The 25,106-nt window shown below is 33.7% G+C and overlaps 1 long non-coding RNA gene across 2 annotated transcripts in view; it reads left to right on the top strand.

Annotated features, from left to right (window-relative positions):
* LOC140003122 (uncharacterized) overlaps positions 1-21,677 on the top strand; it is an 85,890-nt gene extending 64,213 nt beyond the window's left edge. For both annotated transcript variants that reach the window (XR_011811126.1, XR_011811127.1), the window contains one exon: positions 18,310-21,677. This is a non-coding gene — a long non-coding RNA (uncharacterized lncRNA). The remainder of the gene's footprint in view (positions 1-18,309) is intronic.
* The last annotated feature ends 3,429 nt before the right edge of the window (positions 21,678-25,106 follow it).

Genomic DNA, 25,106 nt, shown 5'->3' on the forward strand with positions numbered 1-25,106 from the left:
TAGCCATTGTAGCACCTATAAGCCACAGTCATGAGGAAGGTGTTGTGCCAGTTGCTGTAAACAACAGCAAAGAATTATACAGGCTATTTCTGTTTGTATCTATGAAGACAATCATTTCTATTTATATTAATATATAAGTATTTATATTAATGAAACAGCACTATAGCTCTTCAGCACTAGGATAGGAAGTTGTGGGGGAAAAAAAAAAAAAAGTAAAAGCTTGTGGACTGAGATTTCAGGCAGTTTAATAGGACAGAAAAGAAAGAGAAAGAAGAAGAAGAAGAAGAAGAAGAAAAAGAAGAAGAAGAAGAAGAAGAAGAAGAAGAAGAAGAAGAAGAAGAAGAAGAAGAAGAAGAAGAAGAAGAAGAAGAAGAAGTACAAAGCAAGTGATGCATGATGCAATTACCCAGCCCAGCCCCAAGCAGCAGTCCCTCCCAAGCCAGCCACCCCGTATTAATTGTTCAGCATGATGTCATATGGTGTGGGACATCCCTTTGGCCAGTTTGGGTTAGCTCTCCTCGTTCTGTCCCCTCCCAGCTCCTGGTGCACCCCCATCCTGTTCACTGGCAGGGCAGTGTGAGAAGCTGAAAAGTCCTTGGCTTAGTATAAGCAATGCTCTGCAACAACTAAAACATCAGAGTGTTACCAAAATTATTCTCATCCTAAATCCAAAACACAGCACCATACCAGCTACTAGGAGAGAAATTAACTCTATCCTAGTTGAAACCAGGACAGAAGTGTTCTAATCAATCAGAAGCTGCCAACAGGAGAGCTTTAGGAAGAATCATAAGGTGATTTTATTTTGGTTTACTTTGGTATGTCTTTTACCTTTTTTTTTTTTTTTTGGTTGGTTGTTTTTTAATAATAATAATAATAATAATAATAATAATAATAATAATAATAATAATAATAATAATAATAATAGTAATAATAATGAGGGACAGCAAAGTAGAAAGGCAGCAAGGTAGAAAGCCTGAAAGTGGGCTTTTAAAAAATTAAAAGCCAAGATGGAGACAAATACATTTTAAGGTTGGGGAAGAAGTCAGTACTTCAATATCAAATGAATGATGACAGACTCTGCAAGCTAAGCATAGAAAGAGAACCAGTGAAAGGATGCAAAGAGAGCTGAAATGATCAAAGTAGCAAAGCATTAAAATGATCTCTGTAGTGTGTGAGCGGGACAAGATTGTATTTTTCAAGAGGCCAGGGAAAAGGATCTTGCTGTAATTGAGATGAAAAGAGCTGAACATCTGAATGGGAGTAGTGCCTTTTTAAATTGAAAGCAAAGGACATACCTTAAAAATGTTATACAGAAAACATAGCCTAGATATTCTAGTGACAGACAACATTGCATTGTTATAATAATTGAAAAGGGAGGTAGTGGGGAAAAGAAGTGAGGCTGAGTGGCAGAGAGAAGGAAAGACAGATTAAAAGTGTTTATTTATGCCACAGCAGATACAGCCCAGCAAAAATAGGGAAAAATGTGTATAGAGGTAGCAGCACCACATAACGTAGCAGAGCACGGTGCTTAAAGTAGGTTCTTCAGTTCTAGGTAGCCTCTCCTTCATTAAGTTTATACTGGATAACAACAGCCACGTTAAAACATGTTAGCATTGCATAAACTAATGACTTGGGCAGACTTGCAGACTAATGAAAAATGTCACATTGAAAAGAACGTAGAAAAATATACATTTATCTGTGTAGGAGAGAGAGAAGCACAATGTCTCTATCACCTTCAGGTTGAAAACTGACTTGTCATTCCTTAAAAAACAAACAAACATCTCATTCTTGCTGAGATTCTGGGTAGGAATCCTTTTATTCTGCAATGCTAGTTTACGATCATTCTTACCAAAATTAAATAAAAATAAAATCTTTATATTTGTTGGAGACTTTCCCCTCCTTTCTTTGTCTATGTTATTTTAATGTATTTGAAACACCAGCCTCTACCCAACATTTGGTGACATTTTCTACTTCTCTTACTGCCATACTGAAGAAAAGGGGATCAGTTTTCATGACAAAAATGCTTAGAAATATAAGTTATCATTCAGAAATTAGGTAAAGCTACACTTCCCTCAAACACCTCCCATCAATACAACCAGCCTGCAGTGTTTCTGGAATTAAACTACTCAAAAGAATACTGAAGTCTAGAGAAAGCATTATCTGGTCATCAGTGAACCAACAACGAGCGAACTCTTACAAAAAAAAAAAAAAAAAAAAAAAAACAGAATTCAGAAATATTGCATACTTAAGAGACATAGCTCACAGAGAAACCAAAGCGAGCGACTAAGTCCCCGAAATCAGAGAGAAATAGCATTTTTATGTAAATTTTTTTATTAAAATTTTTATTAAAATTTTTATTAAAAAACTCATTTTTATGTAAAAATTTTTGGATTGACTTTCATAGTCAACATTCTAATGTTGTTAAATGCAGTTTAATAACATTATATTCCTTTTTTTTTTTTTCACAAGCAGTTGAGTTATTCAACATCATTTTCCTAATATATTTCAGTGTTAGTTCAAAATATTATATTATAAAATATTTTAGTCTTTAATAAGGAAGATTTGTTTCATAGAGCTAAACAGGTTGTTTTTGAAATGTCACAAAATATTTGAAATGATAACTACATTAGTTCTGGCTACAAATGGTGAGAATAATCAGGAAACACTCAGATTTCACTTTTCCATAAGAAATTTTTTTATTTTTTTTTCTAAGATAAAACTTGTGATTTTCTACTGCAGCACCTACTTGTGAAGTAAATGCTAGACTTGCAGAGTTTGCAAATGCTTAGTTTGCCTTGTTATATAAAGACATTTTTGTGAGCATACAGTTTTCTCTGAAATTGCTGAAAGCACTCGAGGTAACTGCTCAACCTGCTCTTCCATCAAGTGCCAGTCACAGAACATTATTTTAGACACAAACACAGATAACAGAAAGAATAATATTAAATCTCAGTGCATATTATAAAGCTAACTTCTTCCAATGCACATGTAAAGTCATATGTTCTAGGAGCAAATTCAAGCAGATTGGTCATAGGAATTCTGAGCTGAAATGTTGAAATAACAGGCTTTATAATCTGTAAGGATTTTCTTTTTGTATCATCGTAATAGTAACATTTTAGCCATTTCCTGCCTTTTGTGCCAACCCTGGAAATTTCAGTGCTCATGGGAAAACCGAAATGCATTATGCAGGTGTCTGCAAAATGAATGAAAGTGATGTCAGGAATAAAAACATATCATTATACCAAAGACATTATAGTATCTGCTAGGCAAGGAACTTTTCATCAAGTCCAGAGTCAGAGCAGATGTCTTTATAATCTGAACCATGAGATAGCTTTTTAGATGCATGAATAAAAAGCTTCTAAAATATAGATTAACAAACCTTAGTCATCATCCCCTTAAGTATGTGGTAGACCTTTCTAACTAGATGTAAAAGATATATTCCTTGTACTAAATGTCACAGTAGCTAAACAAGCTAAAGCAACTGAATAACAAAGAATAAAAGTAAATGTCAGGGGATACTGTAAAGCTGCTATTTATTTGTTCCCAGAGCCTCTATAATGTCATAATTGTGAAAGTAAACTTGAGAAGGTTAGTTGATAGAAACCCTAAGGAGAAATAAGAACTTTTATAATATTCTTCAGTGTGTATGTATTATATGGAACATAGTATTGTCCTTTAGCCTGAAATAACCTGAAATAATTTAGTAGCCATGAGAATATTGAAAACCATCATAGGATTCTGGTTGCATTTTTCTTCCTTAGAAGTCTTATAGTTGAAGGTAATCGCACATAGTGTATTTGGTTTGACATTGGCATTTTTGGCAATGCTCTGTGCCAGGGGTCACATTGGCTGGGAAACACAGGAGTGGACTTCTGCTAAGTCATTTAGAAGGGTAATCTTCAATATAATAGGCTTCTAAAGCAACTGTTATTTTAATCTTTGTAACAAGAAGCATTTTAAAAAGTGATTTTCATCTTCTAGTAACTCTGTAAACATTAATTAGTGTTTGACAAGGTCATGTATTTATGATGAGTGCTGTTGACTATGAGAAACTGGCTGCCTATGAGAAGCACTTCTTCGTTATAGTACATAATTTTCTTATCAGTTTTCTTATGGGTAGCATACATCATGTTAACAACAGCCTGAAGAAGGATACACAATTGTCTTTCAGAGTTGCCATTTACGAGTCCTGAAAAATTTGACAGAAATTTGTGAAAGGCAGGAGCTTTAAAAATCTGTTCAAAAGTAATCTAATTGGTTTAAATGCAAAATTACAAATTTCAAAGTTTGGTCTTTTAGGGGAAGTAATTTTATTTCACCTTAAAATTTGATAAACTTTTACATCATGTTTTCAGTTACCTCTAGCTAACTAACAGTTGACCTAATGATCACCAACATCTACTAGGCTGACATTTAAAACCCATCTGACATTAAAACCCATTTAGTGACAGCAGGGGTCATGAATCTTTACCACACACACACACACACAAAAAAAAAAAAAAAAAAAAAAAAAAAAAAAAAAAAAAGATGATAGTGCAATTCCAAATTCCATACCTTTGCATAACAAAGACATGCAATGTAAAATGTATCTGCATCTTCTCAGACAGGCTTGTTGACTTATTGAGTACCTAAGGAACTGAACTGTAGGAGTAGAAGAATGGAGAGTAGAGATTGACTTTTGCATGTGGAGCTACCACTTCTTCTAAAGGCTGAAGGGAATAAAGAGGAAGATCAAGACAGTCTGCTTAACACTTTTTAAAAAATGTGGTCAATGAGGTTTTGATTATTTTAATTAGACAGATTTATGAATCCTTTATCACAACTGCAATCTATTTCCTTTAGAATGCAGAATATGTATCTAGACAGTATTCACTTTTTCTTTTTTTCCTTACTGAATACATTCAGTGGGAATCCTTGACTGACATACTGTGCGGTTTTAAATACTTTGTCCTGTATTGTTCTACTGTACATGGTAATTTCATACAACAGTTTTCATGTCCAATATTTAAAAAGTTAATAATTATTCTTTAACATATCTACTTTAAATTGTTTATTTAGGGCATTAGGTAGAGTCATTATATCACTAATGAAGTGTTAGAGTTCACCACAAAAGGATGAAAACTTGTTTTCTGTTAAAGATTTTAAGGTAGCGAACCTACTAATTAGCTGACAACATTATGATAGACTGTAATGGAAACTTATGTTAGTTGCCCTTTCTGAGACAGATCGATTGTAAAGTTCACATTGAACTGATGTTTCTGTTTGTCTTCATGGACATAACTCACTATATTGACATTAGCAAATATATTGCAGATCTGTCACTTACTGATCTTATGTCTAGTAGTAAACTTCCTTGTTCTTAAAGAATGACAGATATAATTTGAATAAAACTTAAAAGATATAATGGCTATAACATACTGATTTACCCTATGCTAGAAAGAAATATGGGGCATCTCAGAGCTTCTTGCACAAAAGAATTATTTCATCACTGCTGAGAGACACTGTCTGAATTTTCACTAAAAAGTGTTAACCAGAAGTCAGTATTTTCGTTACAGCTTTAGAAGGCTAAAACAGTTTAGGAAATTGATTGCTACTTGTCAGTTTGCTGTAAGGACTTCAGAAGTACAAATCAAAATCAGTTGGGCTAGAAATATAATATATCAATCATAACACCAGTTCTAAAATCATTTGATAAGACTGATCTGGATTATAGAAGAACAGAATAAGAGATTTCTTTTTGTACAAGCTGTATAAGAAATATGTGCAATTTAATATTTTGAATCCAGCAAGATACTTATGCACATGAATAATTTCAACTACATGTACAGCTGTATTGATTTCACAAATTAATAAACATCCTTCAGTGCATATTATCGAGCTGATCATCTCCTGTGGAATCAAAATTTTAAAGTTGAAATGTCCTGAAAAAAAACACAATATCTTATTCTCCTAATGGAATTTAATTCTCCTATGAAGACAGGCTGACAGTAGGGGTAGTTAATCTTGGAGAAGAGAAGGCTCCAGGGAGACTATAGAAAACTACAAGTACCTAAAGGGGTCCTACAGGAAAGCTGGGGGATGCTCTTTGTGAGGGAGAGACAACTAAACTAAAGTAAACTTTTTTTTTTATTTTAAGTTTTATGTTAGATATAAGGAACAAATTCTTTATTATGGGGGTGGTGAGGCACTGGAACAGGTTGCCCAGAAAAGTTCTGGATGCCCCATCCCTGTAATTGTTTAGGGCCAGGTTGGACAGGACTTTGGGCAACCTGGTCTAATGGGAGGTTTCCTGCCCAAGGCGTGAGGAGGGGGGGAGTGGGGGGGAGGCGGGAACCAGATAATCTTTAAGGTCCCTCACAACCCAAATTATTCAAAGATTCTATGATTCATATTTATTTATTAGTAATATGGAAATAGCAGATCAAATTCATTGCAATTCATTTACAATTTACTATAAATTATGGATTATATGTACTAATTTTGTTTTATTTGTATTGAAAAATCTGTTTTTCTGTTGATGCTAATGTTCAAACTATTGACTTTCTTAGATTAGGAAAAAACAACTATGAATAAGGAAGATAGTACAATGTAGGTGATGTGGCTTGTACTACAATACAAAATAATTATTTTTAGTTTATAAAAGTTTAATAAATGTTGTGTGGAGGATTAATTAGTAGATACAAATAGTATAAGACTGCATAAAAGCATGTGAGTAAAAGCCATGACTAATGCGAGAACCATTTACTTCTTGCTTTCTATTACAATAGATAACACTAACAAATCCTTCTTTAACCCTTTATGAATTATGTACACCTGAAAAGGTAATATACATGGAATTAGCTGCCAAAATGATACAAGCATTTTCCATCATAATTACACCTTGTTTAAGTATCTGTTTACTTGGATTATGAGTTTTATGATCGTGGCATTTTATACTCATGCCATTTGATTACATAAGATTTTGTTCCAAGCTACAAATAAATACAAACTTTGCCTTAGTTATCCAAAGATGAGTAGAACTTCAAGATCTCAGCATGTGCTCAGATGTTTCAATGGGATTACACCGTTACTAAACATAATGGGATTCTGATTTTTGTACACAGGCAGACTTTATTGACCAGTAGTTGGAAGCAAACTTCATGACCTTTTAATCTTTTAATCTTTTGCAGGCTGCTACTAGGGTTGTTGTAAAATGAGGGCCAAAATATTATTTAAGATGAATTATCTTACACCACATGAATTATATATATATTTATATATATATTATTTATATATTTACATGCATTTGCATCATTTTCTCCATCAAATGAGTAGTTCACTGAGAATCACAACAGCTGACCTTAATTGCCACAATATCTTTGTATAATTCCACAGATTTTTATTATTATTTTTTAATTATCTGATCCCAGAATTGCACAAGCTATATAGTGCCATAACCCTTTGATTCAAATGCGGTCATATCTAATTAAGAAAACTACACAATGAATAAAAACAAGGACAGTATATGAGTGCAAATTAAAGTTCAGAAAAGCATATTTTGCTTAGTAAAAAAATTTATTATTTCAGGTAATACTTTCCCTAATCTGAAATGATAAGAGAAGTACATTCACTCAGTTACTATAATGGTTATCTATAACTGATGTTATCTATTCTCAAAAATACATTAATTAATTTATTTTTAACACACACACAAAAAATCTTGTTTTTCCTTGCTGAATAAGTCTGGTTTAGATGCTTTTGGATTGGAAATACTACTTTCTTCATTGCATTCACTTTTGTCCTTGTATACCCTTCAGGTTCCAGACAGATAGATTATTGCTTCCCTCAGAAAAGGGATTTGATTAATCACCAGATCGTATGTTTTATTCAAAACCAGTGCCCTCCATACTTGATACAGAGTAAATTAATGAAAAAAATCACATAGTTTGTGCAGAATAGTTTATTAATTGTTTTTTTTTTTTTTTTTTTAGTTTTGTTTGTAGCCTCAAAAATAAAAACTAAAAATCAAGAAAGAAGAGAACTACATTTAGGGTCCTGATTTTTGAAGAGCGGGTTGAAAGGAATTTAAATCTCATCAGATTCTCTTACAGAATTAACTGACTACATAAATAAGCCTCCACCAGCAAAGTACTCGTGGTTTTGAAACATCCCTTGCATGATTTTCTTTTCTCCCACACAACATTTTAATTTACTGAACAGTCTGCCCTTTTTGGGGTGCAAGGATTTTACAGTAATAAGCTACTAAGGTACATGCTATTAGAAAAGCAAAGAACAGATATTTCAGTTCTGGTTAGTGATGTTACCATTCTGAAAGTGCAAAAAAAGTATGAGTTTGGAGACCTTGGCAGTTTATACATTGAACATTGAGAAACATATGGAATAAGGCAAAAATATTCATTTGTATCTATGTGTTAATGTTCAGTTTATATAGCCTACTCAATTTTTAATATAGCAATATCAAGTGAAGTCACCTACCATAGAGAAAAAGTTTCAGAGTGAAACCTGCACACACCCAACACAATGAATTAGATTAGTAGATGTAAGATGTTAACTTACATACTCCGTATGTAAGTACTCAGTAGTGAGTATGTAAGTTAACATGTTACTCCTGCCATGTGATATGAACATAGAACATTGAGGAAACACTTAAGGCTAAGTCTTCCTGAGCCAGATAACAAACAACTAAGCAATAGCTTTAAAGATGTTCAAAGTTGAGATCACCCAGAATTTGCTCATGTGTGTACACACTAATCACTTTCCCAAGTGCTTAGGAAAAGGATCAGGCCAGCAAAACAAGCTGAACTGCCCCAAACTACTGACCTATTCAAAACTGTGTTAATGAAGCAAATGTGTTCTTGGGTTGGATAGCTACAGTTTACTAGAGAAAAGAAAGGATGACACTTGCACCATGTCTGAGACAATGTTCTCTGAAATGTAGTTGGTTAATTATTGCTCATCACAGATTGTGATTGTGATAAACTAAAATTTAATGCATGTGGCTAATCCTCTTTGGTTCAGGTGTTTCAACAATATGTAGCTAGCAAGGTAAGATGCAAATCTATCTGTGATTATCAGTATATATGTGCTTTAAATGAATGTTCTGTTTGCAAAGGATTTAAAAATATTTCTGTCTCCAAAATTAAGATAATTATTTTGAACTTTTCTTAAAAATATAGACAAATATTTGATGCCTGTAGATTTGATTGCATTATGATATATGAAGATAGACAAAGTTTTAAAAATAAAATGTAAAATCATTTCAAAATTAAATAAACAAATAACAACATAGATTTTCTATTTGGTAAGTGTCCAAAAGGAAAGGCTCAATGATGTCGTGATTTGGAGTCTTATTTGAAAATATCAAAGAAACTAACCTAGTTACATCAATGAGTTTCATTTTAATACAATATAATAATCTGTTAGATGCCATGGACACTTTAGATTACTTATTGCCATTTATTCACTACTGTTGTGTTGCTATAAGTGCTTTTAAGCATTTCCAAAAATAGATCAAAAGGAATCTTTGTGACAGTTTGACAGTTTTGTTTTGTATGTGCAGCAAAGAGAACGGAAAACCAACACTGAGATGAAGATTTATACCTAAATTGGCTGTCATTGTTGGGGCAGAAACTAAACACACAGAAGCCAGTCTTGCAGTATTTCTATAGAGCAAGATTGTGAATGTCATCCAGCAGTCATGCTCCTACTCTAAACTGGCCTTTCAACCCTTTGGGGAAGTCAGTCTTCTTTTCTGTCAGCACATATTAGTAAGATAGAGACAAAAAACAGTAACAGAAATGAACACAACACTGACCAATTAGTAACTCAAGGGTAAAATTGTAACGTGACATAAATTCACTCTATCAGTTCTGCCAAATCATTTCTATTCTGATTGCTACAAATAATATGACTCTAAGTCTCGTTATTATTAAGAGGCGGAATTATAAGCAGCCAGAAGCATAGTCTGTCTGTACTAGGTACCAGAGAAATAACTATTGCTCTCTAAAGCTTGTTATAATTAGTACCCTAATGACCAAGACCACTGAAATCAATAAAAGTTTCCTTCAAATACATAAAATATGCTTTTATTCAGAGATTTCAACATGTATCTAAAACCAAAACATAATATGAGAACTCCTTATAATTAAATATTTAGTGATTGGTCTTCACAAAATAAATAGTAAATAAATCTGTTCTATGGATTTTATTTATAGGATGCTTATTTTCCATGAGGTTATAGACTAAAACCTGAGTCTGTCTACTCACAGACTCTTTTCTTTGGTACTTTGAAACTATGGCTTCTGCTTGAACGTAATAACAGAGTTTTGTTTTTAGGTAATTTTTTATATAAAGAAAAAATATCTATTTCATTATAAAGAGAAGAATGCATTGCCTAAGATATATGCTTTTTACTCATGGTTAGGTAATTTTGTATCTTTAAACTTATAAATAAATAAACAAATAAAAGAATCAGACAAGGAGTGATTCCTTTGCTTCCACTGAATTAACAATAATGTCATATTTGTTTTCACAAATGCAGAACCATATCCATATTTATCCAGCTGATCATATGAAAACCTACTAGCACCCACACAGATAATAGGCCAGATGGAGAGTAAACTTTCTTCTATCTGTTGGCAAAATATAGAAAATTATGCTGCAACAAATCTCCAGTCTGTCCAATGTACTTTTGTTCATAGAGCCACTTATTCTGCCTTATTCGGCCCTTCAAACCAAATGACAAGTAATTCTGCTTAATAATGAGAAATGTTGAAACTTGACTGTAAAATGAAACTGGAAAAAATAATTTTTTTCAAACATAAAAATTAACAAAATTTTTTTTTTGATCACAAGTACTTTTACAGTTCATTGAATTCAAAAATGATGTAAAGAAATTCCAGATACTTCAAACTAAAAGGAAGATCCAAAACATAATTTAGAAAAGGTTAAAATGTCCATTTCAACCTAAATGTCAAATCAAAACACAGAAGTATTATTTCAATGGTCCCTAATCTTAAGTACCGTGTATTCTTAAGCCCTGTTGTATTCTAAGACCCCTGTCTACACAAATAATACTCCTGTTTTTGTAGCTGTCATTAGGTCTTTACCCAAATGCTTACACTCTTTCTCTCTGAATAGGTTTTTCAGTTCAGTTTCCAGCTTGATGTTCAAATTCCTACCCACTGTTGAAAAGGAGGAATACAGGCATCCTATGGAAGCTAAATAAGACAGAATGTACTCTGCATTTCCTATAACTCTAAAAGGAAAAAACAACAATTATCCAGGATTTAGTGTCTGTTCTAGCCTTAGTCTTTGTCCCTCTACAGGAGAGAGTGTAGAAACAGTGCTTTGCAGGCCTCACTTTTCCCTGTTACGAGTCTTCTGTCCCAGGAGAGGCTGTGTGTAATCTATCCATGTTACACAGACAGGACAAAAACAAGACTCTTAGCAGCTGTGGATCATTTTGGCCTGAAGTACTTTTGAAGAATTCTATCTGTGTACAATCAGAATGAATTCAAAATAAGCCAGTTTGTTATTGTGTTTCTGCTGAACACATCAGACCTCTTATTCTGTGTCAGATAGAAAGTGTCATTCAGACACCAACAATTTTCTGGGTCATACACAATATTGCACAGATTTTTTTAAGGGAGAATTACAAAATGCAGCCCTAAACCCTCTTTACAAAGTTAGGGTAGGCTGCCTTCATCGTTTTTCAATTTTTCTTCTCAAGAGTTGTTTCACAAAACTTCTCCATACTACATGATGTTTCTAAACAAGTAATTCTATTTATTTAATTGAGAGAGGTCCTTCTGGTCCTGGAGTTGAACAATGTTGGGAAATATACTTACTAGTAATCAAAAGTACATTTTTATAATCAAAGGTAATGTCACAGATTTCACAGAATCACAGAATCATTTGTAAAATTACATGTAATTATTACACACAGGGAAATGGTTTGAATAAGTAAATTTTCTGAACCAAAAATTATTATTAAAAGTATTTTTTTATTATTTTTATTGTTCCATATACCATCATTTTTACATATTTTTCAACATGTCTGCTTATCACTAAGATAATACCAAAAATATGAGTCTGGTGGTAATCAAGAACACTCTTTATAATTGAGACCAAAGAAGGCCAAGCATCTTATGTATGGTATCTGACAACTGTTCCAAGTAGCATCTCCCAGTTCCACTTGAATCCAGAGCTGAAAAGGCTGTCTGCACAGCAAGGCAGATAATGCAATACAAATTTGTGCAAATCCTTGCAGCTTGTTGCCCTTTTAGGTTGGCTGCATAGAGTCATAGAATGGCTTGGGTTCAAAGTGACCTAGACCTTATAGACTATCTAGGTCTATAACCCCCCTGACCCACTAGATCAGGTTGCCAAGGGTCTCATCCAACCTGGTCATGAACATCTTCAGGGATAAGGCATCCACATATCAGCATTGATACGTGTACATATACAGCCCACTTGCCCTGATTTCCAGAAAAGGAAATCCGAGTACATATCTGCACTTCCCCTAGGTCTGCAGAAGCATTTTAAGCAACTTCTACAAAACTGAGATAAATAATGAAAGAAATATTTTTCATGTAAATATAAATATATTTTGATTTTTCTTTCAGTTGTTTTTTCTTGGCCATCCTACTATGCTTGGGTCCTACCCCAGAAAAAGAATTGAAATGAAACAAAATGAAATGAAAACTAGAATAGAATAGAATAGAATAGAATAGAATAGAATAGAATAGAATAGAATAGAATAGAATAGAATAGAATAGAATAAAGAATATAGTTCAGTTGGAACAGACCTACAAAAACCATCTCCTGCTGCCTGACCACTTCAGGGATAAAAGTTAAAATTTATTAATGACATTATCCAAATTCCTCTTAAACACTGCCAGGCATGGTGTATCAGCTACCTTTCTAGGAAGCCTGGGAAGTTGTAGAGAGCTACAGGGTCTCCTCTGAGCCTCCTTTTCTCCAGACTAGACAAACCAAGCATCCTCAACCTCTCATCATAGCATGTACCTCCCAGCTCTTTTATCAGTTTTGTTGCCCTCTGCTGGACACGTATCCTTTTATATTGTGGAGCTCAGAACTGCACACACTATTCAAAGCGAAGCTGCAAAATACCGATTTCAATTTAGTGATTTTTTTTTTTTCCAAAGCAAGAAGTAAAACAAACTCATATTTTACCATTTTTTCTCCTAAATACTACTTCTAATTCTTCAATTCCCTTGGTTTTGATGCTATGTCTGAGTTTTGGTAACCTGCTCTTCCAGTGTGCTATCTCCTTGTTTGGAGCCAAGCTGTTTTTTCTCATGGCAATTCTTCCTTGATGTGTACAGTGGAAGTTAATGAGCTCTCCCAGTACATTTTGGTCTTCTGTGAAATCTTTGTATAGTTTGAGAAAGCTGGTTTTACTTAAAAGTCCAACCACATGTAGAGTGGGGATCTTCTGAAGACATAAAACAAATGTTATGTATATGTCTTCTTTTTTTCCATTCGTAACCTTGGAAACTGTTATAAAGCATTATCTTTTGAAAGTGACATTTCTATGCAAGCAGTTCTGTACACTATTTTCTTCTGTGTCCCTATCTGAAGCTGACAGAATCCATACCTCTATTCCATGCCAAAGGAACTAAAGATTTTTTCCTTCTAGAAAAGGCTTTTTTTCTTTGATTTCACCACGATCTTTCTTATCTTCTTCTAGCTGTTGTTTTTCCTGGCTTGCTTTGGTATAACTGCTACTTTTCATTGTCTGAAATCTTTTACCAGTTAACTTCTCTCAGTTCCTGTTTCCCTGCCTTATTCTTGTTTTACTCCTGTTTTGTTGTTACGTTTCCTGCTGCTTAGCTTTTCTAGCAGTTGCTTTTCTGGCTTATTCTTGTCTCACTGTTATTTGTGATTTCTGTTAAAAGTCTCCTACTGTTTAACTTTCTCAAGTGGTTGTTTCTGGGTTTATTTTTTCCACTTCTTGAATTTGCTGTTAAAAGTCTCCTGCTGTTTATCTTCTTCTAAGTGTGGCTTCTATAAACCATTCTCTTCTACCAAGTATTCGATACATTCAAAGTCTGGACCAAATTTGGGGGTAAATTTAGAGGATTTCTATGTAGCCACATTGATCTGAGCATGAAGAGGAGAGAGGCTGGATTCAGTCCTTAAGCATTTTCTAGCAACTATTTCTAAAAATAGAATCTAAATGTCTTCAGATTAGTTCCCTGCAATGGAAGTGGCCTTTCGTGGGCTTTTAAACTAAGGAGTCTGGAAAAGAATTTTACATAATAGACTTTTCCTTCTCAATAAAATAGCATGTTTATTTTCTGTAAAATGTCTTAGAAAGATGTGAACGTTTGCAGTAGGAATGCCTAACCTTCATATATATATATATATATATTTATTTATTTATTCATTTCTGATATTTAAAATCATTTTGATTTTTTTTTTTTGACTGATAACAGCTCAGGATCAAAAGTGTGTTCTTCACTTTACCAGCACATTGGAAAGTAAACAGTGAATGAGACTCCCTTAACATCTCTTGCTGGTTCTGTTCCATCTTTGGTAACTTACTTGCCTGGCCAAAGCCAACAGCAGTGTTCAACAGCCCATATTCAAGGCATTTATTTTGGAAGAGGAAATCAGTAGTTCAAGTCTCTGCTCCAATAAACAGTGATATGAAGTGGAACAGTTCCAGTTGGAAAAGCTGAGAAATATTTATCTTTGAATACCTTGTAGCATACCACACTATGAAGTAGAGATGTAAATTCGCCTGGAGTTTCTACATCTGAACTGATTAACAATTTAGTTATTCTGAATTGGGCCTTGTTGCTGTATTGTATTTTGAAAAATATTTCAAAAGATTCCAATTTCATCCTAGGCGATAGCAAGGCATGAAAAATACCATTTTTTTCATAGAATATTTCATACTACATTTGGCGTCATTACAAATTCTAGTGTCTTCTTAACCTAAGTGATGTACAACTGGATTCTAATGTAGCTTGTAGGATACTAAGTTTTTAATGACTTGTTGACTAGTTTGATACCCTACTAACTTAAGAACTAGTTGAAATCTCTTATATTCTAAGGACTGTTATGAACCTTTAATGTAAGGAAGGGTTTTATAACACAGATAGTATTTATTGCATATTTCATGGATGACATCCTCTTGCCTAACACATTATAAAATACTCTAAGGTCCCAACGTTTATTTGGATTATAGTTTTGTGCAGTATGAAGTAGTTGCAGAAGCTGCTAAACTCTTCTGAAAATCCTTAGTGTAACTGCATGATTATAAAAAATATAAAAGAAAAAATTTGAATGTTTTTAAAAGTAATAAAAGTATAATATTCTCCTTTTGATCCTGTTTCATTCACAATATATTCTCCCTGCAACCTTAACCTTAAATCATTTGTTATTATCACTAGAACCTCACCAAAATCTTCACTTTCAATTTTGCTGGAATTTTGCAGAGTTCATCAAAATTATGTAAAATGATCACATTCATTCAAATGGATGCTTTTAGGCCATCCCAATACTGTTTACAATGGCCATAAGTGGAATAAACTGAACTAAGTGAAATCATGCCTGATTTTTTTTCCTGTGCAATACCATTGCCACCCTCTCAACTTTACTGTGTACTGGCTGAGTAGTTCCTGATTTTTCATAAATAAAAAATAAATCCAAAATTTTTTTTCAAGTAAATCACCTTTGCTATCAATATAGACACTGAAAACAATGATCTCTATCACAAGTAGTCATTATTTTTTATTTGGGATCTCTTGAAAATGTTAAAAACAAAGCTATTCTTTGTTTCTAAGCAGAAACCACAGCTTGGAAGGCATCATCATTACAGACAGCTATTTTCTCCTCTCCTCTCCTCTCCTCTCCTCTCCTCTCCTCTCCTCTCCTCTCCTCTCCTCTCCTCTCCTCTCCTCTCCTCTCCTCTCCTCTCCTCTCCTCTCCTCTCCTCTCCTCTCCTCTCCTCTCCTCCCTCTCCTCTCCCACTTCCCTGATCTGCTGTTCTTTTTCAAAGTGGAAAATTGGGATAGTGAGGAGAGAAGGAGAGGTACCCAGGACAACTATTTTATTATTTTTAATCAGAAAAAATCAGCAATGTCAGTTTTGTCTTCATTTTCATCAGTTGAAAACAATATACTTTTTCCTTAGGAAAGGAAGAGTTTTCAAATAAAAAATGCCAGCCCATAGTGTGAGCAGTGCTACCATGCCTGTCCTCTGAAGCAAATCTATATTTAAGACATCTTGAGCTAGTTGCACCTTGTAGAAGGGGAAAGAGAGCTGATTTCTCAGTAGCACATAATTTAGTAATGCAGAAATATAACAACTCATTGGCTTCAAAATTCAGTCCTGTCTTCCAAGATACTTACCTTCCAATTTCAGCAATGTATGCCTGAGGCATTCACAAAAGCTATTTGCATAATCAATGTGGCACTGGATCCAACCTATAAAAGAGAGGCTTTTACTCGCTTGCAACTAAAAGCAGAAATGAATCTACACTTTCAAAGATGAATTCTTTAGCTGTCAAGATTTTAGACAGCATCACAAACAAAATGTGTATGTTTTCTTGAAAAAGGCACAACCACACATACTGATACAGTTATGGCTTGAAAGCATATTCTTAACTATTGAAAAGGTCTTTGAATGAGAAAATTGTGAAGCTTTCAGTTTTAATAATGCCCTAGTAAAGAATGAAGCAAGGAACTAAAATCACTCAAAAACCTCATTTCTTATAGCCCTGAGTGTCAAGGGCATTTTTTGTGTTCTTGATAACCACAAACATTGACATCATTGGTGTTCCAGATCAACAGAAGTATATTTACTTGCTATGCAATTTCCTATGGTATGAGTGAAAGCAGTGTGAAAAGGTTATATAAAGTAAGCTACTGCAGCTGTTGAATATTTTTGCTTGTTTCAAAAAACCTGAAAATGTCTATTTTTTCCTTTTTTTCATTTCTATAGTTTCAAATGTTTTTCTATTCCTGTACTAAGAAAAGGAAAAATAAAAAAAAAAAATAAAAAAAAAAAAGAAAAGAAAAGAAAAGAAAAAAAAGGAGATTGGCAAAAAGAGGTTAAATTTATGTGCTGAGGAAGTGAAATGATATTAAGAAAATCGAGGTCCCAGCTCCTGTAGATATTGAATAGTAACTGGGTGCTCAGCTGCCTTTTCTTCCTTTGAAAGTCTCTCACTTCGCTTGCTTAGATATTTCCTTGGTTTTAATCAGTAAGGAAGAATGGCAATGTCGCCATCTGGAAAACAATGTTGCAGTGGACTCTGGGGTTGTGAATGAAACTAAAGACTGATAGAATGAGGATTAAAAGTCATCTTAAGTACATATAGTACAACAGTCTAAAATTTATATACCAGGTCCAAAAAGATTATCCAGAAAAGAAATTATCTTTAATAACTTCAAATTCCTTATTCCTAGTTACCTAGATTTATTTGACTTTTCTAGCATGGTCCTGAATTTTCCTAATACATTTTGACTGCATCAAGCAATTAGCAGCAAAAAGGACTAGGTTCAAATTTAAAGAAACAGCCGATAAATAACCTTGTGAACCCTGACATAGAGAACTGAGACTTTCTGCGACCCAGTCATGTCATTTCCTTTGACAAAAACTTGTATCAATTGCCATAATAGACGCTATTTAATTAAAAACAAAACAAAAGTAAAACATGAAGGTAGATAAATATTGATAACTTTAAAAATACAAACGCATTTTACAGTCCACTTTCATGATGTTAGCTGATCAGCTACTGGGCCAGCTGGTTGTTTCACCCCTATCTTCAGCAATGACTCACACACAGCATGGGATTGTCAAGTCCTGAGGTCCTGTCACCCGTCATGCTGGGTGGCAAGGCCCAATTCAAGCTGCCACCAATCTTGTAAAATCAGCCGCTGCTTCATTTCACTAACCATTCATTGGTTAGCTCTGTTCCATTAGAGCACTTTACCTAAGTTTTTGTCATTTCAGCTTTTAAGAGTGGTTCATGCTGAAAACTAACATAGTTGTAAGATTCTTAAGCAATTTCTTCAGTGCTTCAGGTCACAGAATATTTTTAATCTTTCCGTTCTGTTTTCTGGGTTATAACTTTTCCACTGAGACTGGGAGGCCTAGATTTAATAATTTTTCAGCCTAGGTGTAAAATTCCTTTTAATTTTTTTTTCCCCTCTGTTTTTGACATGTCTCTTTCCTTCCTTTCCAAACATAATCAGTTAATAAATGTAGAAAATATATTCTTGGGGTATATTTAATGTATTATTTCTGCTCATTTCTGCCTTTACATTGCAGTGTAAAACTGAGGAGGAGGAAAACAACAAGTTCTGTGTTTTTCAAGGAATTTTCTCTAAGTATATCTTATGAAAAAACAAGCCACCAAAAAGAGTCCTACAGAAGGAACAATTGCACAAATAACCTTCTGCTGAATTTCAACAGTAATGAGAAGAACTATTGGAGCCACTTACTAGATGATATGTGTTGTTACAGATCTCACGAGATCCAAGTTCCAGGTTGTGTACCATCTGAGCAATTCTAGCCCATGTCTCTCATTTCTAGAAAAGAGGCATAACTACTAGCTGGCAATAGATAAACTATGAGTAGAGACACCTTCAAGACCCCTTCTTACAGCTAAGGCACTCTATAACTGAGAATGGAAGTGTTAAAGCACCTTGAGAAGGTATGTAAAATAAAATCTATAACACAACAGTTTATCTATTCAGCTGGGAAAAGACCACAGCTTTGTTTCCAGATCAGGAGACTACTTACACATTTTCCATGAGTTGGACACTTGATATGAAACCCAGCTCCTATCTCTTCCATGAGGTCAACTAACAAAGCAATCATCTAGGATGTGACAGACTGTTCCAATGGATATTCACTCTCACTAACTAGAACAGCTTTACCAGTATAATGAAAGTATTAACTGAATACTTAATCTCAAATAATTTTCTGGGAGGTGAGAAGAATGTTTTCCTATCTGTCCATATCATTAACATTGAGGATCTGAAAGGCACCTGTCAACATTTTATCTCAGATTTCCAGGATGTGAACTAGCAGAGGAGCTTTTACCTCAGATATGAAGATGAGAACGATTTAAACACACGGCTTCAGAAGAGCTAAAAGCACCTGAGCAGAGTCAGCCGTCTTACTGCTTTTGAGAACAGTTTGGCTTTCTAGTTTCTAAAATCTGTTGTTGGAGATTTTCTCTCTTCATTTATTTTTGAACCCTACCTGTGGGTCTGATTATCAGGAAAGTAACATAAAGCATAGGTATGTATAAAGTTCCTATATAAAGTTCCTCAGGGCATTCAGTACCTGTATATCCTTAAAAATCTGTCCCTAATACGACTCCACAAGATCTGCAGGGATTTTTCTGAATTAATATAAGAGGCCAGATAAGCTGTGGGCTATCTTGTTTTCTCCTTGTGAATATAAAAACTTCCCTCACGTATAGAGGCAGAGGTAGCTGAAGTTTTGTTTTAGAGAGTTAGCTGCTACAAGCTTTTTGTCAATAAGTTTTTCTTGAGGCATTTTGCTTCTGCATAGGTTGTCTCTAAACAAATTTCTTTTCCTGCTATATTGTGACTCATGTAGATTCTGTCTATGGAGATGGCTTTTCAGTAGCTTTTTTTATTATTTTTATTATTTTATTTTATTTTTAACAAAGTGTGAGGGTTGCGGCTTGTAGGGTCAACTTGGAAAGCAGGCAGCAGATGTGTCAATAAATACCATAGCGGTGGGCATGATCATAATGTTATGTTGACTATCAGCCACAGAATAGCATTTCTAGAAAACTAAAGGTTGCTTACTAAAATATAAACACATTTATTTTTTGAATCATTCCTACACATATTCTATTGGTCTAAGAAACTGTAGGCTAAGAAACTTAAGTTTGAATACTACACATATTCAAACTTAATTTTTTTTTTTTCTAGAGTATCTGTATATGGAGATCCAGATTACTTCCATCTACATAGGTTACAACTAGTCATATAATCAGGAACGTCAATCCCTACCAGAGTAAAATTTCTGTTCACTAATTTCTATTCAACAGAAGCTTTCAGTCCCAGGAAGGGCTTAAATACATGTATACCTCATCTGTCCAATATTGAACATAGTCTTTGGAGCTTATAGTCTTAAGTGAAAGACTATGAAAATTATAAGGCAGATAAGATTTTGTTGTGTGGCCACCATAAGATGACTTTTGTTCTTTGAAAACATTTTAAATTATTGACCATTTAAATTAAAAAAAAAAAAAAAAAAGATACTTGTTCATGTAGATCTCAAAACCAAAACCTTCCCATTTTATTTTATTTTATTTTTTTATCAGTTGTTATTCTTCTAGTCTTAATATACCATTAGATCAAAAACTTTTACAGAGCAATAATTAATAAGAACATATTTGTCAGGACAGATGCATAAATGTGTCAAACAGATGTTGCAAGAGCTCAGAAAATGCTTTGAATTTTAAAATTCCAGCATAGATGTAACTTTTATTGCTATTATTTCTACTGAAAAGTTAGGCAAAATCAGCATAGCCACTTTCATTTGTTTTTTATAACTTTCCTATTAAAAAGACAATTGATTTGTGTGTGCATAGATGCCTAATCTGGTTAATGAACACCCCAGCCAAATTAATGTGGATTGATTGTCCATGAAAAGTGGGTTAATTGAATAATAGCCATTGATACAAATGGCTAGTAGGTATTTTACTATATGCACATCTCACGTTGACATATTTTGCTGCAACATAAAACATAGTGAAAACAAGTATATTGATTCACATTAAAGTTGATTAATCTCGTTAGTGTAATTTAATTGTCTGTAAAATTAGTTGCTAACAGTAGGAAAAAATAGTCATTTGTTATAAATGTCTGTGTTAAAGTGAAGAAATTATTTTATTGTGTGTTATACAAATAAATCCCAATTTTCCAAATATACATATTAGAACAAAGGGTGGTGTCATTCACAATTACAGGAAATGCTATGAAATTACAACAAATAGCTATTCCCATTGTCATCTAAGTTAATTATCGGACTTACTGTATTCAGAAGTCCATGTTACAGAGCAGTTTAAAGTGAAAGCCACATAAAAGAATTCATTATCAAAAAGAGAAAAGGGGACATAATTGAGAAATGCCAGCCACTGTCTGCATCCTCAATAGAAGAAAAATGGACCCTATCACATAATGCCAACTGTGGCTATGTTTCCTAATTTTCTTTTTGAGGACACTAAGCAGTAGATTGGATTAAAAAGGAAGTGCCAAAGCCATTATCTTTCACTTTCAATAAAAACACACCGTATCCAACTGAAAAATGTCACACTTCATCCCCCTTTTCTTGAGAAAAATAGTAGAACCAATTTGAAAAAAAAGCTGGTCTGTGCATCTTTTGCATTTTATGCTTTCTAGGAAGGAACAAAAGGACATTAAGTGTCCTTAAAAAAAAAAAAGTTCTCATGAACTACAAATAGAAAAAAAAAAAAAAAAAAAAAAGAACAAAGCTTTGAAATGAGGCCACTCAATAGGTCTGATGCACATGCTTTACTAAGTTTGATGTTCCTCATACATGTAAAATACTATTTTTCTTCTGAAAGATAGAACAGGATAGAACAGAGGGCATTTGAGAAATGTCAACATCAAAACCTAGAATACTTATTTCATTGAATTTCAAAGTAAAAATAGCCACATCCTACAGTTTCTTAGGCCAACCAACAGTGGCCTAACAGCCCTAGCATTTGTAGATTATGTGTACCCTCTAAACTGATGGAGAAATGACACATGATACCGTTTATTTCCTTTATTCATAGAAATGCAGAAGCCTTTACTGGCTACAACTTATAAATGTGATGGTATTCAAGTAGAGATACTGTGTCAACAATGCACATCACAGACCTTTTCCTTCTAAAGGGTTTCCTAAAACTAAGCCCTAAACCATGAACTGGTGTCAGAAGTTAAAAATTACAGCTATCTTGCTTGTGATTGTAATTCAAGCTGGATAGAAGAAAATCCCAATTTATGGGAATCATTTGGGAGGAGAATACCCTAACAGCAGCTCTTTGTTATCAGCTGACTCAATAAATTTTCAATATGCATTGAGATTTCATGCAGGAGGAGGAATATCATACTGTTCCAAGTATACCATATAATCACAGAAGTCCAGCCTAGCTGCAGGATCATTTACTGTCAGCTGTTGACTTCACTTAACAGGGTGGTGTATTCTACAAAAATTTAATTTGCCACCTCTGTTTAAGGATACCTAAATAGAGAGGGCCCTTTATCACCTTATGATGAGGTGAATGTCTTCGAAGTAGAATTCATCTCTGAAATAAATGCTTCAAATTTATTGAACAGGTGTCACGAAATGAAAGCTGCTCTGGTTACTTGTGTCTCTGTGCTCGTTCAAGATCAGCTGGGAAGCAAGCACATTTGCAGACTGTAAAGGCAAGAGGAGTAGATCTGAGAAGCTTTTCAGTAGATGCTATATTTTTGTGAAAAAATCCTTTCAATTTTATGATCTCAGCAGTCTGCCACTCCCTCTTTCAGTGAAAACGAAATCTATCTAAATGTGCCTGCAGCTATACTGTGCCATTCTGCATGCAGCACAGCAATGAGAAGGAGAGAATTACAGATTGCTTGTGACCACACTGCTTCTCATAATGACCTTGATTCCTTGCCTCCTTCCTTTTCTTAAGTTATTGTATGTACAGAGATCCGCAGAGAACACCAGAAATACTTTCATTGAAAGGGAAGTTTTTTAGCTGAGCAAACAGGTATGAATTTCTGTAAAACAGGGTTGTACCTTTGCAGAACAGGTACTCTCTCCTTTTCTAAGCTCAGAAATAGTATTTTGCTAATGAAATGTCAACATCGATTTGTCCATTTATGCCACTGTAAAATTATATTCTCTTGCTTGATGTCAACAAGTTATAACAAAAGCACTATGACTTACTAAAAGCATATAGCAAGTAGACATGCATAGCCTACAGCACTCTTCATTCTCTGAACAGCTGTTTTTCACTCTTAAAAGAATAAATAAATAAATAAAATCTTATTGTTGGTGATAATTAAGCAGTAATATCCATTTTCTGTGCAGTTGTGGTAATATATTTGTGATAAAGAGATTGTTTTATTTATGCTAATTGTTTAGTTTGTGGTACTCATGCATACATTACCTAACATGAGTCCTCTCCAATCTGTTGGTAAGCAGTCATTGTTACTGTGGATTTTGTGAAATGGTAACTATATGAAATAAATAAAACAGAAAAAAAGATATTTTCTTGAATTGCACAAACATTTCTCACTAATGATATTTTTCTTCTTAGCATATTTGTCTCAATATCTATTTTTAAAACTTAGTTCCTCTGTAGAAAATTTGCAGGATAGAAAGATCTAATATACATGTATATCTATTAATCTTTTCATAGGTTTCTAATGTTGGGTGGGTGGCTGTATATAAGAGAGAATTCATGCTGACTTATTCAAAGCCTACTTGTTCCCAGACAGTTCTTTTCTTGATCCACATATACAATAAATACAGACGAAAGGAATTTTTGAAGTTCAAATTTCACTCAGAACTGACAGCTTAATAAGATACCATGGTTCTCAGTTACCTCCCTATTAAAATTTATACAATATTCAGTCTTTTTTTTGAAATGAGGACTGAAAATCACAGGCAAGCTTCATACTAAGAGGCTATCATCTTCATTTAATCAATAATACAAATACAAAAGATCACACAAAAAAAATGTTTTCTGTAAATGCTCCTGTGTAGTGCTGGAATAAAGTTAATTTCATGAATGGAGGTTGTTTCACCTGCATCTTTGTTTGGATAACTGATAAAAAGATGGGCTAGTACGTATCATTGGGAAATCTGTTGTTGCTGGGGGAAGGTAGCAGTGTTTTGCTTTCCCATGCTTTGTTCACACAGTTGTTTATCTACTAATTGATTAATTGACCATCTATTAGACTTCCCTGTTGTACTTGACTTTCCAGCAAATTAAATAATCTTGTTCTCAAATTGTTGCTAGTGGCAGTGGAGGTTCAGTCTGTTTCAGAAACACTGTAGTCTGAAGAGAGCTATAAATAGTGGCAGGTTATTTTTTTACAAAGCTTTACAATGAGTATCATAAATATCTGATGATTTTAATTTAGTCTTATTATGATATTTAATATATACTGATTACATGGCAAATAAAATTGTATCTATTTAACAGCTGTGAAAAGCAAAGTAGGTATTTATTACATAGATTTTAACATTAAGTAAATACACGCAGTAGCACCTTGGGATTTGTGTGTTTAACACACAATTTTTTTATGTGCTTTTTCCCAGCTCTAAAACATTAGAGCAAGCATTTCAAATGGCCACATGATACAGAGTAGGTTAAAGACGGAATGAGATTTAAACATACTGAGATTTGAAACTATCATATTGATACATATCTATTATACAGCCACTCATTACCAGTAATATTTTATTTAAATACTGTTAATAATGAGCATTTCATATTTATTTCATATTTATCACAGGCAGGTGATATCTCAATGAAAAGTCAAAAGTGTATCTGAGATTATTCATTTGGTATAAAGAATTACTACGGTTTTCTTATAATGTTGGGAATGCCAGTTAATATAGGGGAGAAAACAATATTGCAAATAATGATTTATCTTTTTCTTGAGCCTGACAACCACTTGACCTGACAAACAGAGGTGATTTTTGATGGGTTTAAATTTTAAAATCAAAGATATGTAAATGTTCAATTTACATAAACTGCAGTCAAACATAAATGATGAAAGCTGGTTATTGGATATACCTCTCATTGAGTAGACTGACACTCATTGCATGTGTGGAGATGATATTATTAGGTATATATTTTGGGTATTTGTCTGAACACCTTGATTTGTCATTAAAACAAAACAAACAAAAACAAACAAAAAATGTAGTTAAAACATAATGCTCATCCATTGCTTTATGTTAGTATCCTGTCATGCTGCAAATCAAAGTAATGTAATATCTGAACAACTGAAACCCAATAACAAGAGAACTTTAATAGGAAGACATTTAGTTTATAGGTTCAGAGAGGGATTAGT

The sequence above is a fragment of the Anas platyrhynchos genome, chromosome 8, assembly GCF_047663525.1.
Source record: "Anas platyrhynchos isolate ZD024472 breed Pekin duck chromosome 8, IASCAAS_PekinDuck_T2T, whole genome shotgun sequence".
NCBI lineage: Eukaryota > Metazoa > Chordata > Aves > Anseriformes > Anatidae > Anas > Anas platyrhynchos.